Source organism: Petaurus breviceps, unplaced genomic scaffold, assembly GCF_028583685.1.
Source record: "Petaurus breviceps papuanus isolate PSGF00001 unplaced genomic scaffold, PetGlider_PUasm1.0 90823, whole genome shotgun sequence".
In the NCBI taxonomy this organism is placed as follows: domain Eukaryota; kingdom Metazoa; phylum Chordata; class Mammalia; order Diprotodontia; family Petauridae; genus Petaurus; species Petaurus breviceps.
Genome location: NW_027187352.1, coordinates 5,357,983 through 5,384,963, shown reverse-complemented (window position 1 = coordinate 5,384,963; position 26,981 = coordinate 5,357,983). Strand labels below are relative to the sequence as shown.

At 42.1% G+C, this 26,981-nt stretch overlaps 1 protein-coding gene and 1 long non-coding RNA gene across 2 annotated transcripts in view; both read right to left on the bottom strand.

The window, feature by feature from the left end:
• LOC138148280 (2-acylglycerol O-acyltransferase 2-like) overlaps positions 1-26,981 on the bottom strand; it is a 167,536-nt gene that overhangs the window by 96,047 nt on the left and 44,508 nt on the right. The window lies entirely within an intron of this gene.
• Positions 1,081-26,981, bottom strand: LOC138148375 (uncharacterized). The gene is made up of 3 exons (XR_011165041.1): positions 26,638-26,981; positions 25,462-25,632; positions 1,081-2,292 (listed from the first exon to the last, which is right to left on the bottom strand). It is a non-coding gene; the product is annotated as an uncharacterized lncRNA (long non-coding RNA).

Sequence of the window (26,981 nt, the reverse complement as noted above, 5' to 3'; positions counted from 1 at the left end):
GAGCTGTAGGAGCAAAGACAAAAAATAATAGCTCATTTTCCAACCTTCATTATTCTTTGTTGTTCAGTCATTTTTCAGTCATATCTGACTATGTGACCTCACTGGGGAGGATTTCTTGACAGAGATACTGGAGTGGTTTACCATTTACTTCTCCAGTTCATTTTATAGATAAGGAAACTGAGGCAAATAGAGTTAAGTGACTTGGCCAGGATCACTAAGTTAACGAGTATCTGAGGCCAAATTTGAACACAGGAAGATGAGTCTTCCTGACTCCAAGCCTAGAACTCTATCCACTGTGCCATCTAGCTGCCCTAGTCATTGTTCTACTACCCCTGGAAAGCAAGCGAGAATGATAAAACATCATTGACATTCAGATATGGAAACTTTCCTGGATAAAAAAGGGAAAGCTGGGGCGGCCAGGTAGCACAGTGAGTAAGAGCACTGGCTCCAGTGTTGAGAAGACCTGGAGATCGAATCCCGGGCTCAGACACTTAGCACCCACCCAGAAACACCTGGCCGTGTAACCTTGAGAAAGTTACTTAACCCCAATTGCTTAGGGGCGGCCAGGTGGCTCAGTGAGTAAGAGCACTGGCTCCAGTGTCGGGATGACCTGGATCAAATCCGGGCTCAGATACTCAGCACCACACCCAGAAATAACTGGCCGTGTAACCTTGAGCAAGTTTGGCCGTGTAACCTTGAGCAAGTTACTTAACCCCTATTGCTTTAAAAAAAAAAAAAAAAAGGAAAGCTGAGGAATTATCTTTGATTCTGATGTCTCCATAAACTGATCTGAGCCCAGAGATGTCTGTTCAGATGGCTGGTAGATACACAAATCAAGATGCAAATAATAAGAATCCCTTGTCTCTAGGCAAATGCTCTAACTGTAGTAAACCTCACACAGGTATTTAAGTTTGTCCTTCTCTTTTCAGTGTGGCCACTGGCTTATCCCTAAATCTCTCATTTAGAGAGCATTTGCTGCTAAATGGTAGAAAGGTAGATAGAAATGTCTGATTGGTTCTTTTGCCCTTAAAAGCCTCTATGTACTCCAGAATAACATTAATATTCCTAAAGGCCATTTAATCAAATTCAATAAACATTTGTTAACAGCTTACACTATGTTAGGGTTATTCAAAGAAAAAACAAATTTGTTGCAGAAATAGGAAATTCTACTTTGCTTTTGATTATCTAAAAATTCTCTTGGATACAACAAGCCCATATCTTAGGTTATTATCTAAGAAATGAATGATCAAAAAGATGGGCTGGTCATGTGACAAGAATGAAAGATAACCCTTGCATCATTTATGCAATTTAATGATATCCTCTTTTCAATTTTAAAAAATTCAATTAATAAGCATTTATTTTTTTCTCCCTTTTACCTCTCACCCCCCACCCAATTTCAAGAAAAAGAAAAACAAAATGCTTGTATAATCTCTCTGATTGGAGGGCCATGAGCTCCAGGGCCTCTGTTAAAGGAGAGGGCTCACTGTAGCCTTTTCCCCATTCCCTACCAGCTACAATGCTTTTTTACTTCTTTGGAAGTCTCCATCATGGCCCCACACTGTGTACTCCCCTCCCCACTTTTCAGCTTTCCCTAGCTGTTGTCTTTCCCTATTAGATGATAAACTCTTTGAGGACTGTCTTTGTTTTATTTTGTATTTGTATCTCCAATGTTTAGCACAATGCCTGGCACATATTAGGCCATTAATAAATATTCACTGGCTATTTCTTGTGTGACAAATATGCCTACTCAAGCAAACCCACATTGTACAGGTCCAGAAATGTATATTTCATCTTGCATCTTGAATCCATTACCTTTCTGTCAGGAAGCAGGTACCATGCTCCACCCAGGTCCTCTAGAATCCTAGTTGGTCAAAATTCTTGTCTTTCAAGGTTGTCTTTACAATGTTATTGCTTTAAATTAATCGTTTACTAATTCTTATAATTTCACTCTACATCAGTTCCCAGGTTTCTCTGAGACCATCCCTCCATGGTATGGTTACACTCAAGAAAAAGTAAGGAAGGCTTGCTGAATGGACTGCTTCTGGTGAATTCATGAGAAGGCATAGGCAAGGACAGAGTAGAATGGGTAGGCATGGCTAGGTTGTGATCTACCTCATAGAAGGTAACATCCACATTGATAAGGTTACAGATCCATTTGAAGAATTTCCTGATGACGCTGTGTGGATATAGATCATGAAACACCATATCATCAGAAACATTACAACTGCAGGTGATCCAAAGGGTAAAGGAATGGCAGTGTCCACATATGCTATGGCATTGGTCCAACAGCAACTAAAAAGTGAGAAGTGATATAAAAAAACATCAACATGGACGTGTGTGACTAGAAAAGATGGTGGATTTGTCACATAAAGAGAGTGAGATAGGGGCAGATTGACAGAGAGAGTTCTATGGTCTATGAAATATTCCAAGAACTCTGGCATGTTGGGTAGATTCTTAAGGGCTTTTTTGTGTGTGTTTTATGGACCCTTTGTAAATCTAATCTAATCCAATCCAAATCTAATCCAATAAACATTTATTAAACACGTACTATGCACCATATACTATGCTAAGTTCTGGGGGTGATTGGTTGTTGTCCTTTATTCTTTAAGAGGACTAAAATGATATCACTGTGTTGGAGTCAAAGTACAGTGTGTCCAGCTGGGCTGATCAGACCAATACAAACTTGAAAGGCTCTACCACAGGTCAGGCATAAATAGTCCACATGAACAGTGAGTGGAGAGGTCTCTAAATTTGCACATCTCACGTTTCTTTCTTTTTTTTTTTTTTTTGAGCAATCGGGGTTAAGTAACTTGCTCAAGGTTACATGGCCAGTCATTTCTGGGTGTGGTGCTAAGTGTCGGAGCCTGGATTCGATCCCCAGGTCATCCCGACACTGGAGCCTTACTTGCCGAGCCACCTGGCCGCCCCAAACATCTCATGTTTCTTTTGAGCTATTGCAATTCAGCTTTGCTCATAGAGCACAGAGCCTTCTTTAATGTGGGCACTCCATGCTGGGTGGTCCTGTGCCATTGTTTCCCATGTCACACAATCAATTACAAAGTTCTTCAGAGAGACCTTGAGAATGTCCTTGTCTCACTTCTGACCTCCATGTGAAAAGTTGCCTTGTGTGAGTTCTTGGTGAAATAGTCTTATAGACTAATGTACACTTGCCATTTGAACAATGTGGCTAGCCCACCAGAGTTTCAGGGGATATAATTAATAAAAAGAAAGACAATCCCTGCCCTCAAGGAGTTTACGATCTAAAGGGGGAGATAATACACAAAAGGAGGTGGGAAGTCATAGGTGAGGGGGAACTTCAGAGGTATCCAGCATGGGGCAACTTGTTTCCTGGATTTGAAAGAAGGTAGGGTAGCAGATGTGTCTACCCTCTATAAAGGAAGGCATTGGGAGAAATTTATTCCACTTCCAGCCCTCCAATCAGAGGGGAGAGGAGGGAGATGGTGTCCATCAAGGATTTGAGTTAGCACCATAGTGGTGCGTTTAGAAGTCATGAGCTTACCATGGGAAGGGCATCTTACTCCACAAAGTTGAAACTAGGTAGAACAGCAAATGCAAAGTGGAGAGAGCTGAGTCTGGTTTCTATAAACTTCCCAGAATCATGTTTTTAAAAGTACAAAATAAAATGCATAGTCTTACAAAAGAAACCAATTAAATTGAAATATATGTATATTTCAATTATATTATACATGTGTATTATTATATATGTATATCATATATGTTATACATGTATACATATAAGTATGTGTATATATGTATAGATACATATATGTATATATGGGGAAGCCCTAGTTAAATGCATAGGAAGTAAAGATAATAGATTTTCTTTTTAAAAGGCAGTCTTATTAATATTGCATTTTTTTGTACTTCTGTCATGTCTAGCAATACAGCGACACTAAGCTTGGACCGTTATCATCCCCAAATGGCCATGCTGAATCTGGGCTTAGGGAGGGAACTACAACAGGAGATGAAGGCTGGAAGTCTGAAGGATTTTGGGTTAGTGGTTAGGCTAGATACACTCTAAGGCCTCTTTTAGGAGGGAGGGTGAAATAAGCATTTATATAGCACCTACTATGTGCCAAATACTGTATTAAGCCCTTTCTACAAAAACATTTGACTGCTCAGGATTGCACGGCAAGTAAATGTCTAAGGCTGGATTTGAACTCAGGTCTTTCTGACTCCTCTGGCCACTGAGTAACTTAGCTGCCTCAATAGGCAAAAAGTCTCTTTTGGCTCAGAATTGGCCATTTTGGAGCAAAGTGTTTTGCTTCCCCAACTTCCTTGCCCATGTACCACCTGGGAAGGGGCTACATCTGCTGCGTAAAGAGAAGCACACCCAATCATTTTGTCAAGGTCTGTGTCCTTAATTCCCCAGTGTAGCCTGTTGCCCAAGTTGTTTCCATCTTGCCTAAATATTTTCTGCTCTTGTTGCCTTTGTTCTCATGGTCTACACCTACTTTTGGGGGCCACTGAGGTCCCTGATGCACATAACAAGACTTTCTCCAGTTTCTTTGCACTGAGAGGCATGTTTAAAGACATGAGATTCCAGCAGGTGGCTTTGGATTTGAGCCAGAGAAAGTGTTGAAAGCTGTTCTCTAGAGGTCTGATAAGCTCAGTTTTTGCTCTTAGCCAGACTGACTGGATTTGACTGACAGGATTCTTAAAGGGCCACACCTACTATGGCTTAAACTTCTCTAGGCTAACTAATTGAGGGAGCATAGCCTAGTAAAAGGGAATGTCAGCCCTGGAAGGACTTTTTGTGGTCAGCTAGTCCAAATCCCTCATTTTACATGTGAGGAAACTCTGGCCCAGAGAGGGAAAGTATATTGTTTAATGCCACACAGGCAAGTAAATGAGACAGCTAGGATCCAAACTCAGGTATTCTCAAATCAAGTATGCAGCTTTCTGCTTTGTACATTGCTGCTTCAGTCTAAAAGATTATAATTTAGGACTTTGCTAAGTCATACAAACCAATATGTGCATGTGTTTGGGTGTGTGTGTGTGTATATGTGTATGTGGGTGGGTGTGGGTGTGTGGGTGGGTGTCTGTGCTCAAGTGTGTACATGGGTGTGGGTGGATGGGTGTGGGAGGAAGTAGTGTCAGTATTTAGGAGGGATGGAAACCTTTTATGAATGTATAGAAAGCCAAGCTCACTTATTGCCTTTTAACAATTTAGTTTTATTAATATTGGGTTTTTTTGCATTCTATTGCCTAACAATAGAATCATATTTTAGGTTTGGGTTTGGGCAGCAGTCATCCTACAATGGTCATGATGAATGCAGGTATAACTAAGAGGTAAATTGGGGTAGTATCCAATAAAGACTGAATGTTTAAATAATAAGACTAACCCCTAAGGCAGGGGTGGGCTAGCCAGCTCTGAACTGCTTTCCAGAGCCTAATGTTGAATTTTCAGTGTTAGCATTTACACCTAGGATATTAATAGATGCTACAAATGAGACTTCGATTTGTTGTTTTGTTGATTATCTAGACTTATGAAAGTGATGGAGGAAATGGTCACCAAAATGGTTCCTATGAACATTTTTGGTGGAGGATTTACCAGCACTCCTCTGCTTTAAAGGCAAGAGTTCTTTTTTTTGTTTGTTTGCTTGTTTTGGAGGCAGGAAGACAGGGCAATTGGGGTTAAGTGACTTGCCCAAGGTCACACGGCTAGTAAGTGTTAAGTGTCTGAGGCCAGATTTGAACTCAAGTCCTCCTGACTCCAGCACTGGTGCTCTATTCACTTAGCTCCCTGTTCGATTCAATTCAATTAATTTCAGTTCTACTTAATTGAACAAACATTCTTAAAGTATCTATAATGTCCAGAGCACTGAGCTAAATGATATACAAAGTTTAGATCAGTATGGTCCTGCTGAGTTTATAGTTTAGTAAGGGGTTAAGGCAGCACAGTTAACTACAATACACAATATTGTTATTTGTTGTTCATTTTCAAAGAGGACCACTGACATCACAGGGCGATGTCTTGACTTGAGCATGAATTGGATTTAAGTGAGGCAGACTTGTACAAAGTCATCAGCCTCACTCTTCCTGAGTCTTTGAAGTCCAGTGGCAGGACAAAAGTCAGGATGACTAGTGACAGCCTGGGATGCAGAGGATGACCATGGCATCTTCTGTGTCTGACCAAGCTCTAAGTTCTCTGTAGTGCCTCCTTCAACTCCCTCCATAGCTACTGGAACAAATTATTCTCATTCACCTATTATACCAGGGAAAGTCTTCACATGCTTGGGATAGACATTCCCCTAACTCACTGAGAGGTTTGAGGCTCACTGGTTACCCTCAGCCTGGTTTAGCCTGTCTGGTAAGATGGTTTTAATGGGGTGTGGCCACTGCACATGCTACAGCTTCACTCTCATAATATACAAAATAACATGATAAATACATACAAAAGGTGTGTGTGGGGGGGGGAAGAGGAAATGAAGGGGAAATGACATTATTGACTGAGAAGATCAAATAAGGTTCATGGAGAAGACATTCACCTCCCCTGGCACAAGGCAGGATATATATAGGTCGATAGATGAGAATTGTTCAATTAACAAAGAGTCATTAGGCATCTTCTACATGCTAGGCTTCTATACTGGATGGGGGTATGGGAGAGACAAATATAAAATTGAGGGAGTCCCTGACTCATAGAGGGCATCCTTGATGGTCAGCACAGTACAATAAAAAGAGTGCTGGATCTGAATTTAGAGGGTTTGGGGCTGAATTCTGGCTTTGCCACTTGCTGCCTGTGTGACCTTGGGCATCTTATTTAATATCTCTGAACCTCAGTTATATTACCTGTAAAATGGGAGGGTAGGATCAGATGAATTCTAAGGTCATTTTATATTTTGGGTTCACCCTCCACCATGTTCTACTACTACAATTGTTTCTTCTTCCCCTTCAGAGACTTCCTGGTATCCTGGCCTCCAGGATAGGTGCCCTTCTTCCCTTTCTCCACTTCATTCCAGCTCTCTTTTATGTTTTCTTTCCTTATTGGCCAGGTGACTCAGTGGATAGCATGCTGGACTTGGAGTCAGGAAGACTCATCTTCATGAGTTCAAATCTGACCTCAGACACTTACTAGCTGCATGACCCTGGGCAAGTCACTGAACCCTGTTTGCCACAGCTCCTCATCTGTAAACATGAACTAGAGAGGGAAATTACAAACCATTCTAGTAACTTTGACAAGAAAACACACCAAAAGGGGTCATAAATAGTCAGACATGAGTGAAAGAAGTGAAAACTTCTCAGACTATACTCTAAAATCTAGTAAGGCTTTTCATGGGAAGCAGGCCCAAGTTCCCCTTCACCGGAAATCACGTGATTTACAAGAACTCAAAACTCAGAGAGCTAGGGAGTCTCTGCTCTCCTCAATGACACCTCAGCACAAGATATGCCAAATAAGGACAGAAGTGCTTTCTCAAATGGCATTGAGTGGTCTACTGTGTCCTTGTTGTGGTACTTAAGGTAGATTGCTCTGCTTGGATTGTGCACCTGACTTCTAGCCAATTCTCCCCCACCCAGAAGGGAGAGAATTCCAAGTTAGGGCTTTATAAGTTTATAACTTTGCCATTTCCTTTTGTACATTGCTTCTCCTCCCTGACCACTTATCAGGAGGGTGGCCCTTTCTCGAGATCGTAATAAACCATTCTTTTCTGTTTCCTACCTTGAGAAGCCTCTGTGTATTATTTGGGTAAGGATCTCTGTTGCACACGGTTTTGGGGTGCACACAGACACAACTGAAAGCAATTGAACAACAATTGAAATATCAGCTCTTTGAGAGTGGGGGTCATACTGTTTTCTTGTTTCTATAATCCAAGTATTTAGCACTGTGCCTGGTACATAAATGTTTAATAAATGCTTCCTCCCTCTCTAGCTCTCCCCCCTCCTCTCTCCTCTCTCTTCCTCTTGCCTTTCTCCTCCCCTCCTTCTATCTATCTATCTATCTATCTATCTATCTATCTATCTATCTATCTATCTATCTATCTATCTATCTATCTATCTACCTGTCTATCTACCTGTCTATCTCTAAGGTTCCAGGTCTTCAAATTCAATGTTCTTTCTGACCTTGCTCTACCACTGACTTGCTGTGTGCCCTTGGTTCTAAATCTATGATCTTAGGACAATACTGCTCCTTATAACCATTGGTGCTAGCATGAGGGATCATTCTCAGTCTCAGGTTCTTTTCCTCAGAGTCACTCCTAGTCAAACATACCAGGTTGGGATTGAGCATGCCCAGAACTGTGATGAAAAGGTCAAGCTTCGATGAGGAAGCCTGTCAGACAAACCCCAATTTCCTCAAATCAGTGCTTCTAGTAGCCTGAGCCTTCTCATGAGTAGCAAAATTCCCAGGCTTGGTGCCTGTGCATCCCACCCACTGAGCTCCTGCCTGTCTCAGCCACTTAACTTTAGTATCCACGAGAGAGACTGGTTCTTGGTGGTCATGCCGACTTGGAGTCAGATGATACTCATGTTCAGATCTTGCCTCTGACACTAGCTGTGTGATTGGGGGGGGAGATTTTTCTCTGAACCCCAGTTTTCTTATCTACAAGACGGGAAAATGATGAAGATGCCTGTAGTATGTCTCTCAGAGGTCTGATGGGAGGATCAAATGAGTTAATGTATTTAAAACACTTTATAATCTTTAAAGTGCTACATAAATGCTAGTTGCTGCTGCTGCTGTTACTACTACTACTGCTACTGCTACTACTACTATTCCTCTTACCCTTCCTGCTGCTGCTGCACCTCCTATAACTGGCACAGCTTCCAAGAGGAGTCAGGAAGGGAGTCTAGTCTTCTGGACCACCACTTAAAACATAGGAATGAATGCTTGCACATGAAAGCAAGGCCTCCCTGAAATTAGCATGTTATAATGAATAGAGAAGTTATATGGAAGATGAATTGGAGCTGGAGAGAGGGGGACCAATTAGGAGGCTACTGAAAGAATCCAGGGAAGAAGAGATAAGGGCCTGACCTAGGTGATGCTTGTATGAGTGGAGAAAAGGCGACAGATAGATATCTGTATCTATATACAACACACATATACATGTATGTGTATATGTGTATGTATGGAAGATATGAAAGTAGAGACCATAAAATATGGCAACTGATTAGACATACAGGATGACTGAGTCAGTGAGGAACTGAGGATGAAACCAAGGTTGTGAAAGGGGTTGACTGGAAGGATGACAGTACCCTTGAAAAATAGGGAAGTTTGAATGAGTTGGGTGGGACATGGGGAGAGAAGAATGAGTTCTATTTGGGACATGTAGAGTTTGAGATGCCTGGAGAATATGCAGTGGGAAATGCTGAATAGGCCATTGGTGATGAGAGATGGAGCTCAGGAGGGGGACTAGGGCTGGATACATGCATCTGGAAATCATCAGTGTTGAAAGGACAGTGTGTGATGAAATCACCAAGAAAGAGTAAAGGAAGAGGAAGGGAGAAAAGAAATAAGCACTTATTAAGAATCTACTATATGTTAGGCAATGTACTAAGCCTTTATAAATATTATCTTATTTGGTCCTCACAACTCTGTGAGTTAGATGTGTCAAGATATTTTGGGGATGCCCCTTTTTGGGGTCTTGTTGGAGGGGGGAAGGCAGGGCAATTGGAGTTAAGTGACTTACGGTGTTAAGTATCTGAGGCCGGATTTGAACTCAGGTCCTCCTGACTATTCACTGTGCCACCTAGCTACCCCTAGAGATGCCCTTTTCCCCAGAGCTAAGGCCCTGCAAGCAGGCTGTGGCCTGAGCTTGGCGTAACAATTATCATTTGTACTCAGAATGATATCACCCTCTGGCAAAGCGTATTGGTTGGACCAGCACCAGGTGTTTCCTAGGGCCTCCTATTTCCCAGGGACATCCATCATATGTTCACAATCCCTGTGCCTTTTCACTGATAGGTACTGTGTTCCTGTTCCCATCATAGAACTCTGGTTCTGTGTCCCACAGAGTGGGCATGACTCCTAAGACTTGAGACAATACTGTTCCCACAGGGCCTGTGGGAACAGTAACTCATGTCCTAAAAATGATTATGTCATGGATCAGTCCAGTTTGTATTTAAGACCTGCCTTTAGTCCCATGTGTTAAGCCCTCCTTCTTAGGATGGGGGCTTCTGTATGCATACATCATTTTCCTCACTCTGGAATTAATTAAACTTCTGTTTTGTGTCCTGGACTCTTCTTTCTCTAGCCTGCTCTGTTTGGCTCTGGCCACCCACAGGTTAGAGGCTAGTTCCAACCCAGTTGACAGGTGCTACATTATATTAGAGAAGGAAAATGAGACAGGTAGAAGTTAAGTGTCTTGTCTAGGGTCACACACTACTAATATGTTGTCTGAAGTTGGATTTTAACTCAGGTCTTCCTGATCCCAGTATTCTATCCACTATACCACCTAGCTACCTAATTGAGAGTAGGAAAAAAAGTTCCCAGGACAGAGTTTTGGCATGTCTCCACATTTAAAAGGTGTGTTAAGAATGGTGTGCAGCAAAGGTGAGTAAGAAAGAATGGTTAACTTGGTAGAAGGAGAACCAGTAGAGGTCAATATCAAGAAAATCCAAAGAAGTATCCAGGAGGAGTGGGTGCCCAACAGCGTCAAATGCTGCAAGAGAGGTCAAGAAGGATGTGGATTAAGAAAAGGATATTGAATAATAGTCAGAAGCCCGAGTGCAAAGGGTTGAGAAATGAGTGAGAAAACAGGAAATCAAGGCAATGAATGTAAATATAAAGATTTTCTTGGCTTGACTGAGAAATGGAGGAGAATATAGAATGATAACTTGAAGAGATAGTAGTCTTCAGTGAGGATGCTTTTTAAGGATAAGAGAGACTGGTACATGTTTATAGCCACCGATAGACATAGAGAAATTGAAGATGGGGGGCGGGGACTGCTGTTGGCATGGTTATGGAGCAATCTGCTGGAGAAGGTATGATCACGGGTATGTATGGGGAGAAGGGTCTCCTCTTCATCACAGATGAAAAAGAAGGAGTAAGGAAAGAGAAAAGGGGAGGGAATGACATCGAGGAGCTGTGAAATATAGAGAGGGACAAAGAATCTCATGACCTTTAAAGCAATACGTACATGTCAGCTATTACAGAATGTTAGATATGGCAGGGCCCTTATAAAACAGAACTATATAAATGTCAGCTTTTATTACTTGGTTATCTTTTGTGGGTAAAATTTTATTTGTATGGAGACACATACAAAAGAAGTCCTGAAAAAAACAATGGTAAGTGGATAAAATTAAAAATAAAAAAGACTATTGAGCTGACTTTTATAAAGAGCTAAGACTCCTAAGAAGAGATATCAGAGTATACTTCCTTCAATTCTTTTGTAGAGGTTGGGGGTCCATGAATGTGGAACACTGTATATGTTATCAGATTTTTAAAAGGTATATATGGATTCTTCCTTTTATCTTTCAAATTTCTTTATTATATGTGAAGACTCTCTATGAGGGGAAGAGGCAATAAAAAGGAGGGGCAGAATTTAGACAATGTAGAAACAAAAGATATAAATAAAAATTACTTTTTAAGTACTGAATAAAAAAGAACTACTGTAAAAAAAGAAAAACAATAAATCACAATCTAAATTAGTAAAATTCTGTCTCCTTCAGACTAGCAAAATGTGCACCATGCAGCAGGGGTTTAATGACCATTCACTGAATTAAATTTTACTGATTGGAAGGGTACCCAGGCAGGTGTTCTGTTCCCCCAGTATCACTTATGATCTCTGGGGACTGACAGTCCCTCTGTTTCAGTTCTATTAGAGGCACAGAGATGGGTGGGGGACAGCTAGGGGCAGAAGGAGAGAAGCATGTATAAACTAAGTTTGGCTGTCAATGGGCAGCCAGGTGGAACAATGGATAGACCACTGGACTTGAAGTCAGGAAGGCTCATCTACATGATTTCAAATACAGCCTCAGACACTTATTAGCTGTGTAAGCCTGGGCAAGTCGCTTTACCCTGTTTACCTCAGTTTCCTTATCTATAAAATGAGCTGGAGAAAAAAATGGCAAAGCACTCTAGTATCTTTGCCAAGAAGACCCCAAATGGGGTCATGAAGAGTCAGACACAACTGAAAAATGTCCAAAGTGAAAGACTGTCAATAGTGAATAAATCCTAGGCTCTGACGAAGGTCCAACCTAGTGTTGTAGGAGGGCTAGGAGCATGATCAGATTAATGAACTATCCTCCACTGACCAGGAGCTGAACCTTGAAGATTTTACCTATCTCTTGAGATGGGAGGAGCTGAGGCTAAGAAATGAAGCCAGTTGGCTCCAACAATTAAAGTGGCTGCTATTTTTGTCTTTGTCCCTTGTCTCTTGGAGAGAACACAGTATTGGGCAAAGGGCAATTACTAGATTAAAAGTCAAAAGACTAAGGTTTCATGGAATTTGAGGTGGAAGGGCTCTCACAGCTCATCTAGTCCAACAACTCATTCTACAGAGGAGAAAATTAAGGCTCATATAGGGAAGGGATTTACCCAGAGTCACACCTAATAAGGAGAGCAGGAATTCAAATCCAGGTCTTCTGAATTCAAGTCCATTGTTCATTCTTGACTTGGTTCTACCATTGACTTGCTAGGTGACCTTGGGCAAGCCATATCTCATTTCTGGTCCTTAGTAAATAGATCTCACACAACTTAAAGTGTCGTTTGAACTGAGGTCCTTTGTCACTAGTGGTGTTACTTTCTCTACTGTAGAAGATAATGTCAATCAGTCAGTCAATAAGCATTTATTAAGCACCTACTATATATTAGGTGCTTTGCTAAGCACTGGGGATACAAACAGGAAAAAGAAGGAAAGACAATCCATTCCATGAAGAGCTTACCATTGAATAGGGGAAGACAACATACAAAAAGAAGCTAAAATGTGGAAATAGGGGAGAGGGTGAGAAGATATCCCATGAAGTGGAATGACAGATAAGTCCAAAGGAGTGCAGCTTGGTGGGAAATGAAGAGAGATCTGGTTCAGGCACCTTCCTGAAATGGAGTTTTGGAGAGGAGTTCTCTGCCACTCTCCAATCAGAGGGGCAGACAAAAGATACTGAAGAGGCCCAAGTGATCTTGCAGGATGAGGAGGCTCCTCAGGTCATGATGGAGATGTTTAAAGGAGAGCATGTGGGCAGGAAAAGGTCTGTGAAATTACTTTCCAAACTCAGAAGTGCTATGTCTAATAATGCATACATTTAGCAAAGTAAAGAGAAGACTTTGGAAGGGCACCATCACCATCTCCATGCTTTTAAAGGTTGTCACATAGAAGTGAGATTGGTTGTTTAGTCATTTCAGTCGTGTCTGACTTTTCATGACCCCTTTGGGGGAATTTTCTTGGCAAAGATACTGCAGTGGTTTGCTATTTCCTTCTCCAGCTCATTTTATAGCTGAGGAATATGAGGTAAATAGCGTCAAGTGACATGTCCAGGGTCACACAGCTAGTGTCTGAGGCTGAATTTGATCTTAGGTCTTCTTGATTACAGGCCCAGCACTCCATCCACTGTACCACCTAGCTGCCCTGGCAGTGAGATTATTACTACTACGAATTCATAATAGCAAGTGTTTTAAGATTTGCAACATGCAAACAAAGGGCTTGTAAGTGCAAGCAATGTGAGATTTTTGTTGTTTTCTTTTTGGAGTTCAGTTTCCCAGGCTCAGGCTAAATTGCAAACATCTGAAGGATTAATCTCTTTTGAACCCTGATAAACTACAGCTGTTCTGAGTAAAGTAGATTTAGTGCCTTCTGACTCTGAGCCAATCAGGGGCTGTCTATTCTAGGAGGCTGGCATTTTGCTTTGGGGGTTCATCATGAGAAGGATATTTTGATTTCCTGTGTGAGACTCTGAGTAGTCACATGTTCAGAGCCCCCCCAACTGCCTAGATGTCTGTGCTCCCTCCAGTGATGTATGTAAAGTGTATAGCAATATTGCTTTACTCAGACAGTTGGAGCACTGTCTGTTGGTCTTTGTGCTAATTTCTCTGTTTTTATTTTCTCCAAGTTTAGGGTACTGACCTTCCCCCTAAAGTAGTGAATGTAATTAAAAGTAGGATTGTTAATTCTTTTTTAAGCAGTCTTTCCTTTAAAAGCAGATCAAAGAACCTGTGGTAGCAGGCCATCCTGGGTGTGCTAGGGTGCTTGCTAATACAGGGCTGTACAAAGACTTATATTCTGAGTTCAAATCTGGCCTCAAACATTTAACTAGCGATGTGACATTGGGCAAATCACTTAATCCTGTTTGCCTCTGTTTCCTTTCTGTAAAATGAGCTGTTAAAGGAAATGGCAAACCATTCCAGTATCTTTGCCAAGAAAACCCCAAATGGGGTCACAAAGAGTATGACAACTGAAAAAAAGACTGAACAACCATACGTAAGAGATATCATTGGATTCATTTTGCTCAGCTCCTCATTTGAGAACAGAACTAGTGTAAATGTTTGGTAGCTACAGAGGCTTATTTTGCCTCAACATTGAGGAAATTTCTTGACAATTACTGTTGTCCAAAAGAGGAACAGGTTGCCTTGGGGGGTAGTGAGAAAAAACCTCTGAAGGTTTTCGGTAAATGTGGTTTTTAGCTTAAACCCATTTCTCTTTCCAGATCCCCTTTTCCTAAAAATGATATACTTGTGATTGCCCTGGCTTCCCAGAGCCTCTGTAATGTGTGGGGTTAAAAAGGCCCAGAAGGAGAAACCAGAAGACCTGAGTTCTAGTCTTAACCCTCCCACTAACTCATTGTGTAACCTTGAACAAGCCACCCTCTCCGATCCTCAGTCCTATACCTCTCTAATGTAAAGGCTTGGACTAGATCAGGGATTCTTTACCTGGAGACCAAGAGTAGTCAAGGGGACCATGGATAGATTTCAGGATGTCTGTGAACTTAGATAAGAGAAATTACATTTTATTTCAATATAATTGGCTTCCTTTTATTTATTTAAAAACAGTTCTTAGAAGGCTTCACTTTGTGGCTGCCAGTGGGTTCCATGATACACAAAAGGGTTAAAAACTCCTGATACAGTTGATCATCTAAGATCCTTTCCACCCCTAATATCCTATAAGAGGAATCCCAATACTGTGGAAAGAAAACTACATTTGGAGTCATCAGATCTGAGCCTGAATCCCAGTTTCATTGCTTATTAATTGTGTGACTTTTGGCAAGTCATTTCCACTTTAGTGAACCTCATCTCTACAATGAAGATGTGGGATGTGATGATCACTATTCATCTATCATACTACTCCTTGCCCCCACCTTCTCTATCTCTACCCTGGCTCCCACAGATTTCTACTCTTCCCTCTATTATTTAGCCCTGCCCTGATGTTCATACACCCTACCCTAAAAGACATCTCTACTTCCAGTCTTGGGGGAGATTTTATGCGCTGGTTGCAGGGGGGGGGTGCATCTCCAGTCATCCTGATCTATATCTGGCCACTGGACCCAGATGGCTCTGGGGGATAAAGTGAGGCTGGTGACTTTGCACAGCCCTCCCTCACTTAAATCCTATTCACTTACAAGTCACAGCATCATTTTCTTAATGTCATGGTCCTCTTCAAGAATGAAGGACAAACAAACAACAGATTTTTATGAAATGACAGTTTGACTTAATAAAGAACCACCTAATTGTCTGAGCTGACCTATAAAGAAATGGGATGAGGTAATGAGATCCCCATTACCAAAAGCATTCAAACAGGTACTGAGTATTAGTCCTCTATAGAAATGCATGACTGGGGAGAATATTTCTTGGGAGAAAGGTATCAGAGATCCCTTCCAGATGGGGGAGATGGAGAGGAAGGCATCTATGATTCCATGAGTTTCCAGGGGAAACTTATTTTTCTTGAGAGAGATCACAGTCTTTAGAGCTAGAAGGTACTATCAAGTCTCCCCTTCCCCTATTTTACAAATGAGAGAGAAGTGACTTGTCTAGAATTGGGTTTTAAACTCAGATCTTTTGATGTCAAATCTGATACTCTTTTTACTACATCCAAAGCCCAGACAGGGAATGGATCCAGAATCTGGATTGGGTTAGAGAAACTCCTGGATGGAACATCTCTGACAAATCGTGAAGAGTAGCTCAGAGCATTGGGAGTCCACCCTTGCCCTCTAAAGACTGTCAAATTATTAGGGAAATGGTATTGGTAGGCAAAGAGCTGGGAGGGGAGAAGAGGTCAGACGCAGACATGGGACCTTGGAGGGGATTCCTGCATTGTTTGGTAGATTGGAGTAGCCATCTTGTGAGATCCAATCCTGTTTTGAGATCCTAATAATTTTTTTAAGTTCATATTTCTACAGTGCTTTAAGGTTTATAAAATGTTTTCAAGAGTAAACCATTCATCACCTTAGTAGATATATTCTTTTTTCTTAAAGTTACAGCTAGAGGAATGGTGGCAAACATTTAACAAGTCGCTCTCCTCCTCTCTCCCCCAAATGACACCAGACATATTTTTAAATTGGATCTACATCATTAACATTTTCTCCATCACTTTCTAAGGTTGAGACAATAGAGAAAAAACAAATTAAGACCTTACTTTTAGTATTTGCCTATTCCAGAACTGTAAATGCTCACATTGAACATACAATTGACTCTCACTAGAACCACCAGTTACAGCAGAAATCTGATACACAAAATTCAAAGTGGGAAGTCTCTGCATTGTTCTGCCCTGTCTTCTGACACTGACTCTACAGATGAAGAAATTGAGACCTACCAGGGATAGAATCAGAGTTCTGACCTCAAATCCAATGCTTTTTCCTTTTTCCTCATCAGGATCCTCATCAGAGCCTAAGCACTGACCTGGGGAATGGGGGAAGAGAGAAGGGGACATTTCAAGGCAAACCCTGGGGACCAGAGTAGAACCCTACCCTGGAAACTCTTTTTTTGTAGTCCAAGATAACCTCCCCCATCTAAGCCACACTCTTTGGGTTGAGGCTTCTGGACTTTGAAGTCCATGTTTGTCCAAGAAATTGTGAAATTTTCAGGAGTCCAGTGCAAGCATAGGGACTCCCTAGAGAGCTCACAAAATGGGAACAAGTAGGTAGCTGTGCTTTCCATGGCTTAGACTTCAATGAAGGAGTGGTAACTCATAATATGAGGTTCACTTGGGAAATCATCTTCTGGTCTCAGACATGTTCCTGTCCTATCATGTTATATAATTATTTACTGTTCATAAGTAATATAATCTCTTCTCCCCAAAGATTAATATATTTCTAGAAGTACTGTATAATAAGTACTATATAAAACCTCATTAAGATTTGAAAAGCACTTTTCCTAACAACAATCCTAGGAAGTACTATTATCTTAATTTGACAGATGAGTAAATTGAGGCATAAAAAGGTTAAATGACTTGTTCTTAGTCACCCATCCTGTGATCACTGGAGCTGGCCTTTGAACCTTGCCCTGCTAATGAAAAAGCTAGTGCTCTTTCCATGATATCATATTGACACATATTTCAGGGCAAATTATAAATTCTCAGAGTTGGGTGAGATCTTGATCATCATCAATCCCAACCCATACCTAGACCATCTCCAATAATCCAGCCTATATCTGAAGCAAGGTTTGCCGTAATGGGGAACTCTATCTCTGGAGGTGGATGGACCATTTCTGGGTAGGACAGCTTTGATTGGTAGGAAGTTTGTCCTCACACTGAGCCCAAATCACCTTCTTTCCAGCTTCCCCTCCCTTTCCTCCCCCTCCCCCCAACTTCTGTCCCCTTTGACCAAGCAAAATAAATCTATCTTTGGCTCCCAAGGACTAACCCTGGCCCCAGATGGAAATCTCTGTTCACTGTCCCCATCTCAGAGTCCTGGTCCAAACCCTAGGCTGAACCCTACTCCACCCCCCTGACACACCCACCTCCAGCTGAGCCCAGAACAGAAACTATTTTGAAATGCCCAGTGTAACACTTTATTTCATATTGGTACACTTGGAAGAAAGCACAGAAAAATCTTTCCTATACACTTAATCATGCTAACTTGTGCTGACATTATTTATGCCTCACTTACTATCTGTTGAAGCTATCTGTTTTGTGCATTGTATACGTTTATGTTTCCCACCTCTTACTTCTACACAGTGACAACAGGGACTTTGTTTTATCGAAACTTTGTTTTCCTTGGCCTTGCCACAGGGCTCTGCACACAGTAAATACTTAATAAAAGTTTATAACATTGAATCAGAACATGTGATTTGTTCCATATGTGTGAGTCTTGTCTTCCCAGGCAGCCTGTGAGCTCCTGGAGGTCGAGGCCTGTGTGTACTCCCCCTTTAGACCTCCCATCCCCATCTCCAGCTCCCTGTAAAAGACAGCATTTATACAGAGCTTCTGGGGTTGCAAAGTTTGACAAATTTTATCTCACTTGATTCTCACAACAACCCTGGGAAGTACATGTTATTATTATGTTCATTTTATAGTTGGAGGAAACTGAGTAAGGCGGCAGTTAATTGACTTGGCTAGTGACATAGCTGGTAAGTGTCCTAGGCCAGATTTTAACAAAGGTCTTCCTGACTCCAGGTCCAGTGCTCTGTCCACTGGACAGCTAAAAACAGAATAGCTAGTGTCTACTAAGTAAAGTGGCAGACAAATGTAACTGGCAAACAGAATTCTCTGTGCTGAATTCTGAGGAGAAGGAAGAGCCAAGTAGCAGAGGCTAAGCCCTAATAGTATGTGTAGGATTGGAAAATATCAGAGCTGGGAGGGCCCTGAGCCATTATCTGGGTCAGATGAGGCAAGGCGATTACAAGCATCCTAGCTTATAACTTTGGGGAGGCAAGCAGTGTGATATGGTAGAAATAATACTAGCAGTGAAGTCAAAGGATGCCATATCTGATATTCACTATGTGTGTGACCTTGGACAAGTTACTTAAGCTTTATGGGTCTGTTTTCTTATCTGTAAAATAAAGGGTTTGGACTTGATGGCCTCAGAAGTCCCTTTCTAGTTCTAAATCATTGATCCTGCTTCTGATACTTACTGTATGACCATGAGCAAGTTATCTTTATTCTCTGAGTCTCAGATTTCTCACCTGTAAAACGGGAGTAGTAATAGTTGTAGTACCTATCTCTTGGGGGTGGTTGTGAGATCTTGTGTGTAAAATGCTTTGTAAACTTTAACCAGGGTCAGCAAGGTGGCAGGATAGACTGCCAGCCCTGGAGTCTTCACCAGTGGGAGCCTTCACCAGTGAGCACAATTCACTCCCTGTCTGTAGAACAGTCTCAGGACCCCTGAACCAGCAGCAAGGTTCCAGGACCTCTGCAACAACAGGACTGTCCTTCACCAGTGGACAAATCTGGCAAAACAACATCAAAACAGACAGACAAAGTACCAGCATAACAGCCATGTCTCCTCAGTCCTTGGCAGCTCTGGGTGGCAGCTCTCAAAAGTCCTAGGCAGTTTGAACTGGTCCTCAGCAATCCTGTCCATCTCTCTGCCTCCGGAATACTGCTTCCAAAAAATTCTTCTGCCTCTTTCTCTGCTTGTGCCTCTCTAAATTCACGTCACCAGATCCTCCCAGTTCAGCCCTCTCTTTTCATGTCAACAAGTCCATCCCACAAGTGGGATTCACAAGCTCTGGGTTTTAACACAATCAATCCGAAAACCAAGCCAATACAGGGGGATCTTTAAATTCCATTACTATTACAGGAGGCAGAGCCAGAAGAAAGTTAAATGTAGCACATAACCCCTCTACTGGCCAGTCTCTAATACCTCCTTCCCCACTCTCTGGACTGGGCACAGGGTAATTTAATTATGGCTGTGGGATTGCCTCTTCTGATCTGTTCTCTGGCCATCTCCAGAGCTTCCTGTATAAGCTGATGTTTTTTTCTGACTAAGATCACAGGGATAAAGGATCATAGCTCTTGTGTTGAAAGAAACCTTAGAGAGCTTCCACCTAGTCCAACCTCTTCATTTTGCAGGTGAAGAAATGAAAATCTAGGGAGATTTAATTACTAGTACAAGGTTATACAATTACAATGTGGAGAAAGTGGGATTCAAACACAAGACCTCTGATTAGAATACAAATTTTTTTCTACTTCAATTCCAGTCACTCATAGGATCAGCTCAGAAGATGTTTAATCTTTATTTTTGACTACCTATCATGGGGCAACTAGGTGGCACAGTGATTAGAGCACTAGGCTTGGAGTCAGGAAGACTCATCTTCCTGAGTTCAAATCTGGCATCAGACCCTTACTAGCTGTGTGACCCTGGGCAACTCAACCAGATTTTTTTGGGGGGGTGGGAGGCAGGAGGGAATATATGCATGACACACTTTTAAATTTGATCTGCGTTAGTTTTTTCCCATTACTTTCTTAAGTGTAGAATCCAGACAATTAACAAAGCGATAAATCGAGCTCTAATGTGTAATGTTTGCCAGTTTTTGAGTTGCAAATGCTCACATTGAGAATTTAACAACCAGCTCTTCCAGTTGACTCCATTACACCTCTGACCCTAACCGCTTTGCTATTCTGTGAGCTCTATGAATGGTGAGGTAATAGTTTCCCTCAGTTTCCTCATCTGTAAAATGAGTTGGAGAAGAAAATGGCAAACCACTACAGTACCTTTGCCAAGAAAACCCCAGATGGGATCATGAAGGGTCTGAAAGCACTGAACAACAACAACACCTAGTATATTTTGTTTCTTAATAAGTTTTATGCTTAATCTTTATTTCTAACTAGCCATCACTTGGGGTGGCACCTTGACTAATGAGAGGAAGAGGAAGACAAGACCCTTGTCTGTAAGGACTATATGATTTGTGGGGTTTTGCATGGCCACATTGGGTATTTGTGGTCTAAAGAGGGAGCCACAGCCACCCACCCAAACTGAGATGACAGAGAAATTGGGGCCATTCTTTGACCCCCACTTTTTAGGTGGAGCCCTAGGCTTAGTGCTGGGAAGAAAAAAAGATAGAGTTACTTAGAAATGACTCTAAAGGGGGTGGCCAGGTAGCACAGCAAGTAAGAGCACCGGCTCCAGTGTTGAGAAGACCTGGAGATCGAATCCCGGGCTCAGACACTTAGCACCCACCCAGAAACACCTGGCCGTGTAACCTTGAGCAAGTTACTTAACCCCAATTGCTTTAAAAAAATTACTCTAAAATAATTAATAATGCATTTTTCTCATAACGCTTTAAAATCTACAAAGGATGGCTTCACCTACATTATCTCATTTGAGCCTCACAGTGAGAACTGCCTTTTAAACAGGTACCACCTGTCTCTATTATTGTGCCCATTTTACAAAGACTAGGAAACTGAGGTTCATAAAGGTTGTGACACCCACAATGACTTGTCAGAAGCCCAATTTGAATCTACGTTGAGTGCAGCTCGAACCAGATTAAAATGTAATTGGGAAAATATTTAACAAAATAAACTAAAATGTAATACAACATAGATAATGTTAATTTGTGGCTTAAGTCAACACACCATGGAAAGGGATGATTCTATTTGAGTTTGACACCATTGCATTCTACCATCACCTCACTATTCATAGAGCTCACAGAATAGCAAAGGGGTTAGGACCAGAGGTATGTCAGAATCAGCTGGAGGAACTGATTGTTAAATTCTCAATGTGAGCATTTGCAGCTCAGAAATTGGCAAACATTACACATTAGAGCTTGATTTATTACTTTGTTGATTGCCTGGATTCTACACTTAAGAAATTAATGGAGAAAAAATAAACCAGATTAAAATGAAAAGTGTGACATGTATGCACCCCCCCCCAAGCTGGTTGTTAAACATTTACCAGTACACCACTGATTAGGATATACAGACAAATGTGCAACACTATGTAAATAAACAGTGATTACCCTGGCCTCTGCTTAAAGGCAAAGTGAGTTGCATTTCACCCTTACATGGGGTTTTCCAGCATCCTTAAGGGGGTTAGAGGGTATCTAGTCTTTGCCATTAACTCAGGCCCCCTGGATGGTGCTCCCTCAGTTCTGGAAACCCCAGTTACATTGGCCACTTAACACACTTCATAGGTATAGCAAGAATAAACATACAAACATCTCACCCTGCAATCTTTGGGGAGCATAATCTTCTCCTATACTTTCTCAGTCTCAGGGGAGGGGAAGAGTGCCAGGTTCACATTTTAACTTAGTTCCTATATAACATAAGTCTCAACAAATTTCAAGTTCAAAGCCCTTCCTGGGCTTGTGTACCAGCACCCTAGCTTCTCAAGGCTTCCCTGCTAGGCTGGCAATAACCATCTTGGGATCCTGGCTCTGAGGTCGACATAAAAAAAGATACAAAATGAATGAGGAAGGCCTTTAGTACCCTGGGTTGATCCTCCATGGAAATTTATGAGAAACCATGGACAAGAGTCACACAGGTGTGGAAGGGCTGTTCTCTGGGGGCATTGCCCTCCTCTTTTATGAGGTCAAGGATCTGCCCAAGTAATTAGACAAAACTCACAATAACTCTAGTATGTAGGAATTATAGGGTGACTCAAGAGAGAGAAGGTCAGTAGGTCTGTAGATCATGGATGTGAAGGGAGTCCCTGACCTCAAAAAGCTAACATTGTAACAGGGTGCCTGTAGGGGAGTTGTGGCCCAGGAGAAAGAAGTATTTAACTTTGGAAAGTTACAGGGATGGCGAATGGAGTCATAGGGGAGTAGATTACTATAGGAGCACCAGCAGAGCTGATATTGCTTGATTAGGGTTCAAGGAGCAGTAGGCTGGAGGCTATGCTTAATGGAGCAAGATGACAGGGCAGTAATGGGAAGCATGGCTGGCACTGGGCCCAAGTGTATTGATGATGTGAGGCAACCACCACCCAGGGGAAGGCTTCAAGGCAGGCATTCCAGAGGTGAAAGGCTGAAGTCCTCCAGAGGCACAGCTCCTGGTCCAGATGAGGCATCCAGGGAGGAGGCGGTCAGGAGTAAAGATAGCACAAGCAATCAAGTGACCACAGCAATATAAAAGAATTCTGAAAGAGGCAGCTGGAGGGTACAGCTGATAGAGAGCTGGACTTGGAGCGTGGGGAAAATTTTCAGTTCTGGGACAAACCAGAACCAAAACCAAACCCAAACCAGCAATTTAGGAACCTATGGGGCTTTACTGAGTTCACCTGCAAGGGAGCTCAGCCCACACCAAAGCACACGCCCTCAAGAATAAAAGGACAAAATTTACACAGGTTTCCACTGAGGCAGGAGGTGAATTGGTATGTGGTACCTCAGGATCGGACTGGGCTTGTTGCAAGGAGCTTACAGAGTAAGGATAAAGGATGTGGTGTCCCTGGATTGGACGGCACCTGGACTAAGGGCATGAAAGGCTCTTCTTCAGAATTGTTGTCTTTTGTGACCCCACCCTAATGGACAGGACTGTCCTGGCTGTTTCAGCAGTAAGGAAGGTCTGTGGCAAAAGGAACAGGGACAAGGGCAAGATAGAGGAGCTGTAAACAAAATGGAGTTGCTTTAGTTTTCTCAGCTACCCACAGGAATCAGGGAGACCCAAGTAGCTGTGTGACCATGGGTAAGTGACTTAAGCTCTATGGTCCTCAGTTTCCTCATTTGTAAAATGAGAGAGTTGGACTTAATGACCTCTAAGGTCTCTTCTACCTCTAAATCTATGACTCTTAGACATCAGCACTCTGACCAGTGTAGTGACCAAGCAACTGCACAGGACTAGGTTTGAAACATGTCTGTCCTTTTGCCAGTTTAGTGGATTATAGGTACTCAATGAGGTCTATGTTGTCAGACCTCTGTTTGTTTGTTTTTTTCTGCTTAACTGTACTTCTTTATAACAAGAGAAGGTCCAAATTTGGGGGGGGAGGTGGTAGAGCCATTTGGAAGTGACAGAAATGCCCCCTCCAAATCAAACTTCTATTTCAAAGGAAAAGAAAGAAGGCAGTGTGTCCTAGAATTGGGCACCAGTTTTCAGGTATAGTGATACACCCCTTCAGAAACACCTGGCCGTGTAACCTTGAGCAAGTTACTTAACCCCAATGGCTTAGGGGCGGCCAGGTGGCTCAGCGAGTAAGAGCACTGGCTCCAGTGTCGGGATGACCTGGATCAAATCTGGGCTCAGATACTCAGCACCACACCCAGAAATAACTGGCTGTGTAAACTTGAGCAACTTAACCCCTATTGCTTTATAAAAAATATATATACATATAGTGATAAACCCCTGAAATCCTGGCTGGTGGTTCTCCTGAGTTCAGAAGTTTTGAGACTCAGCAGGGCTAAAGCGTTAGTGGGTGTCTACAGAAAGTCCAGCACAAAAATAATTAAAGGGGCAGAGAGTAGGGTCAGGGCTGCCTACGTAGGGCCAAACCAGCCCAGGTCGGAAATGGAGCGATCAACCTCCTGGGCTCATCATCAGTGAAATCACATAGTGAATACCTCTGCACTTCCAGCCCAGGTGAGACAGGCCCAGTCTCAAAACAAACAAAACAAAGCAAAAAACTGGGCACCAATAGGAGGGAATGGTGGAGATAATTAGGGACCAGAAGCTGCAGGCATCTGAATAAGGGGAACCTGGAAGGCTCAGATGCAAGGAAATTCCACAGGACTTAGGGGTCTCAGGGTGAAGTTCAAGGATCACGAAATTTTAGAAAGTATAAAAGGAGAAAGCTCTATTCTCACCACCTTGTGAGGCAGCTAAGTGACACCATAATCCCAATAACTCTGGGCCTGGAGTCAGGAACACTTGATTACATTTGCTAGCTGTGTGACCCTGGGCAAGTCACTTAATCTTTGCATGCCCATTTTCATCATCTGTAAAATGGGAATGATAATAATAGCATCTACCTTCCAGGGTTTTTTATGAGGATCAAATGAAATATCTGAAAAGCAAGTGCTTTGCAAACCTGAAAGTACTAAATAAAAACTATTTCTCCTCCTCCTCTGCCTTTCTATTATTGTTGTTGTTACTGTTGTATCAGGCAAGTATTACTTTCTCCATTTTGTAAAAGAGGAAGTCAAGGTTCAGAGTGACTCACCCTACATCATGCAATTAGGAAGCCCTGGAAGGGAGCCTCAAATCCAGGTCTCCAAGATGACAAGAACTATCTAACAATGGGTTGGATTGCATATGGAAAGACACTGGACTTCCAGTGATGGAGAAGCTCACCACTAGATGAAACTGTGTATACACTGGAAAGAATGCTGGATTTATAGTAAAACAAACAAACAAACAAAAAACCAAGGTTCAAATCCCAGCTCTGCCTGAGATACCTTGGTAAATCACTTCCCCTCCTTTGCCCTCTATTTCCTCATGTATAAAATAAGGAGGTAGAACTAGATAGCCCCCAGGCCCCTTTCAGGCCTGAGCATCTGATCCTATGACTCTTCCACCAGTCCTGTCATCTCAGGGGGAGGGGACCCCTATATTGAGTGGGAAGATGGGTCTGATCTTCTGTCCAAAAGTCCCTTCCAGCTTCTCTCTATGTCTGTCTCCTGCTTCTAATTTTCAGGCTCTTTCCACCATGCCTTGGAGATTCTCATGGCAATAAGTCATCCACTCTCAATTCTCCATTGAGCCAACTTACCAAGATAGGAAAGTAGTCTGCCAGTAGGTGCCATTGCTTCATAGTCTGGCTCTGCCTCCTGTCTTTCCTTGGGAGGTCTCTGTCCCAGGTACTAGTAGACTGAGTATAGTATGCTGAGGAGCCCAAAGTGGATGAAGAGGAGACCAGTGAAGATGTCTGTGAATAGTTGGCCTGGAAGAAGGAGATATGCAATGCAGTCAGCAGGAAGACTCAGACCCAAGAGCCTAGCTCAACATAAGGAAGAATGGCCAAATAGGCAGAACTGGCCAACAGTGCTCAAGTAGTGTTATTGGTAATGAGCTCCCTGTTACTGGGGATCTTGAATGGAGAGGCTATAGAAGGGACCCTCAATATAGGGTGGGAGGGTAGACTAAAGACTAATAACTCCAATCCCCATGGTATGTGACCGAATTTTCCTGTCTTAATATTCTGTGTTCTTATGCCCCTCCCCATTCTAATATTCTATGTCTTAAGGTCTCTTGCATTTCTAACATTCTGTGTTCTAAAGTTCCTCCCAGATCTGACATTCTAAGTCCCAAAGTCTTTTCCAGCCTTATAGTCTATGTTCTAAGGTCTTCCTACCTCTGGCATTCTATGTTATAAGGTTTCTTCCAGCCTTGGAATTCTATGTCCCCATGTTCTAAGGTTATTTTTAGGTAGCCTAATACAGTAGAAAGAACATAGAATTTGGAGTCCAAGGGCCAGGCTGTCACTATATTGATGTGTTGCTTTGGGAAAGTCACCTGGCTTTTTGGGAACCACAGTTTCTTTGTCTGTAAAATAAAGCATTGAACTGGATCAGCATTTGGCAAACTATGGCCAGCAGGTCAAGTAACCCTCCATCTAAAAATAGTTTTAATATTTTTAAGTGATGGGGGGGTGGCAAATCAAAAGAAGAATTCATGGCATATAAAAATTTTATGAAATTCAAATTCAGATGTCCACAAAGTTTTATTGGAACATAGTATCACTTACTGATTTACATATTGACTAAGGCTGCTTTTGTGCTAGAAAACAGAGGTGAGTAGTTGTGACAGAAATCATAGGGGACACTCTCATGGCTTTACAGTAGTACCAAGTAATACCAAGAATCATAGTGTTGCGGTTATAACATGACATTTCAACTTCCTTGTGTCTCATCCTACCATGACATTTTATTATCACTTTTTTTATTACCTCTCTCTGTGAAAAGGCATTTTCATAGGCAAAATATGTAAAACCTCAGAAGATGGCATAGTAGAAACACAAACTTGGCATGGGTTCCAGCTCCAAACACTTCTAATACCTGTAAAAAAAAATGACTCTAAAATTTTAAAGCTACAGAACCCACAAAGTGACAGAGAAAAACAAATCTTCTGCTGAAGACAGACTGGCAGGCTGACAGGAAAGGTCTATTACAGCACACTGGAAGCAGAGCACAGCCCCACTTGAGCTTTGCTGTTCTTGCCCCAGGGCAGCCCCGACCAGTAGGGGCCAGAGCTAACTTCAGAAGAGTGAATCATCAGCAGCTGTGGCAGTTT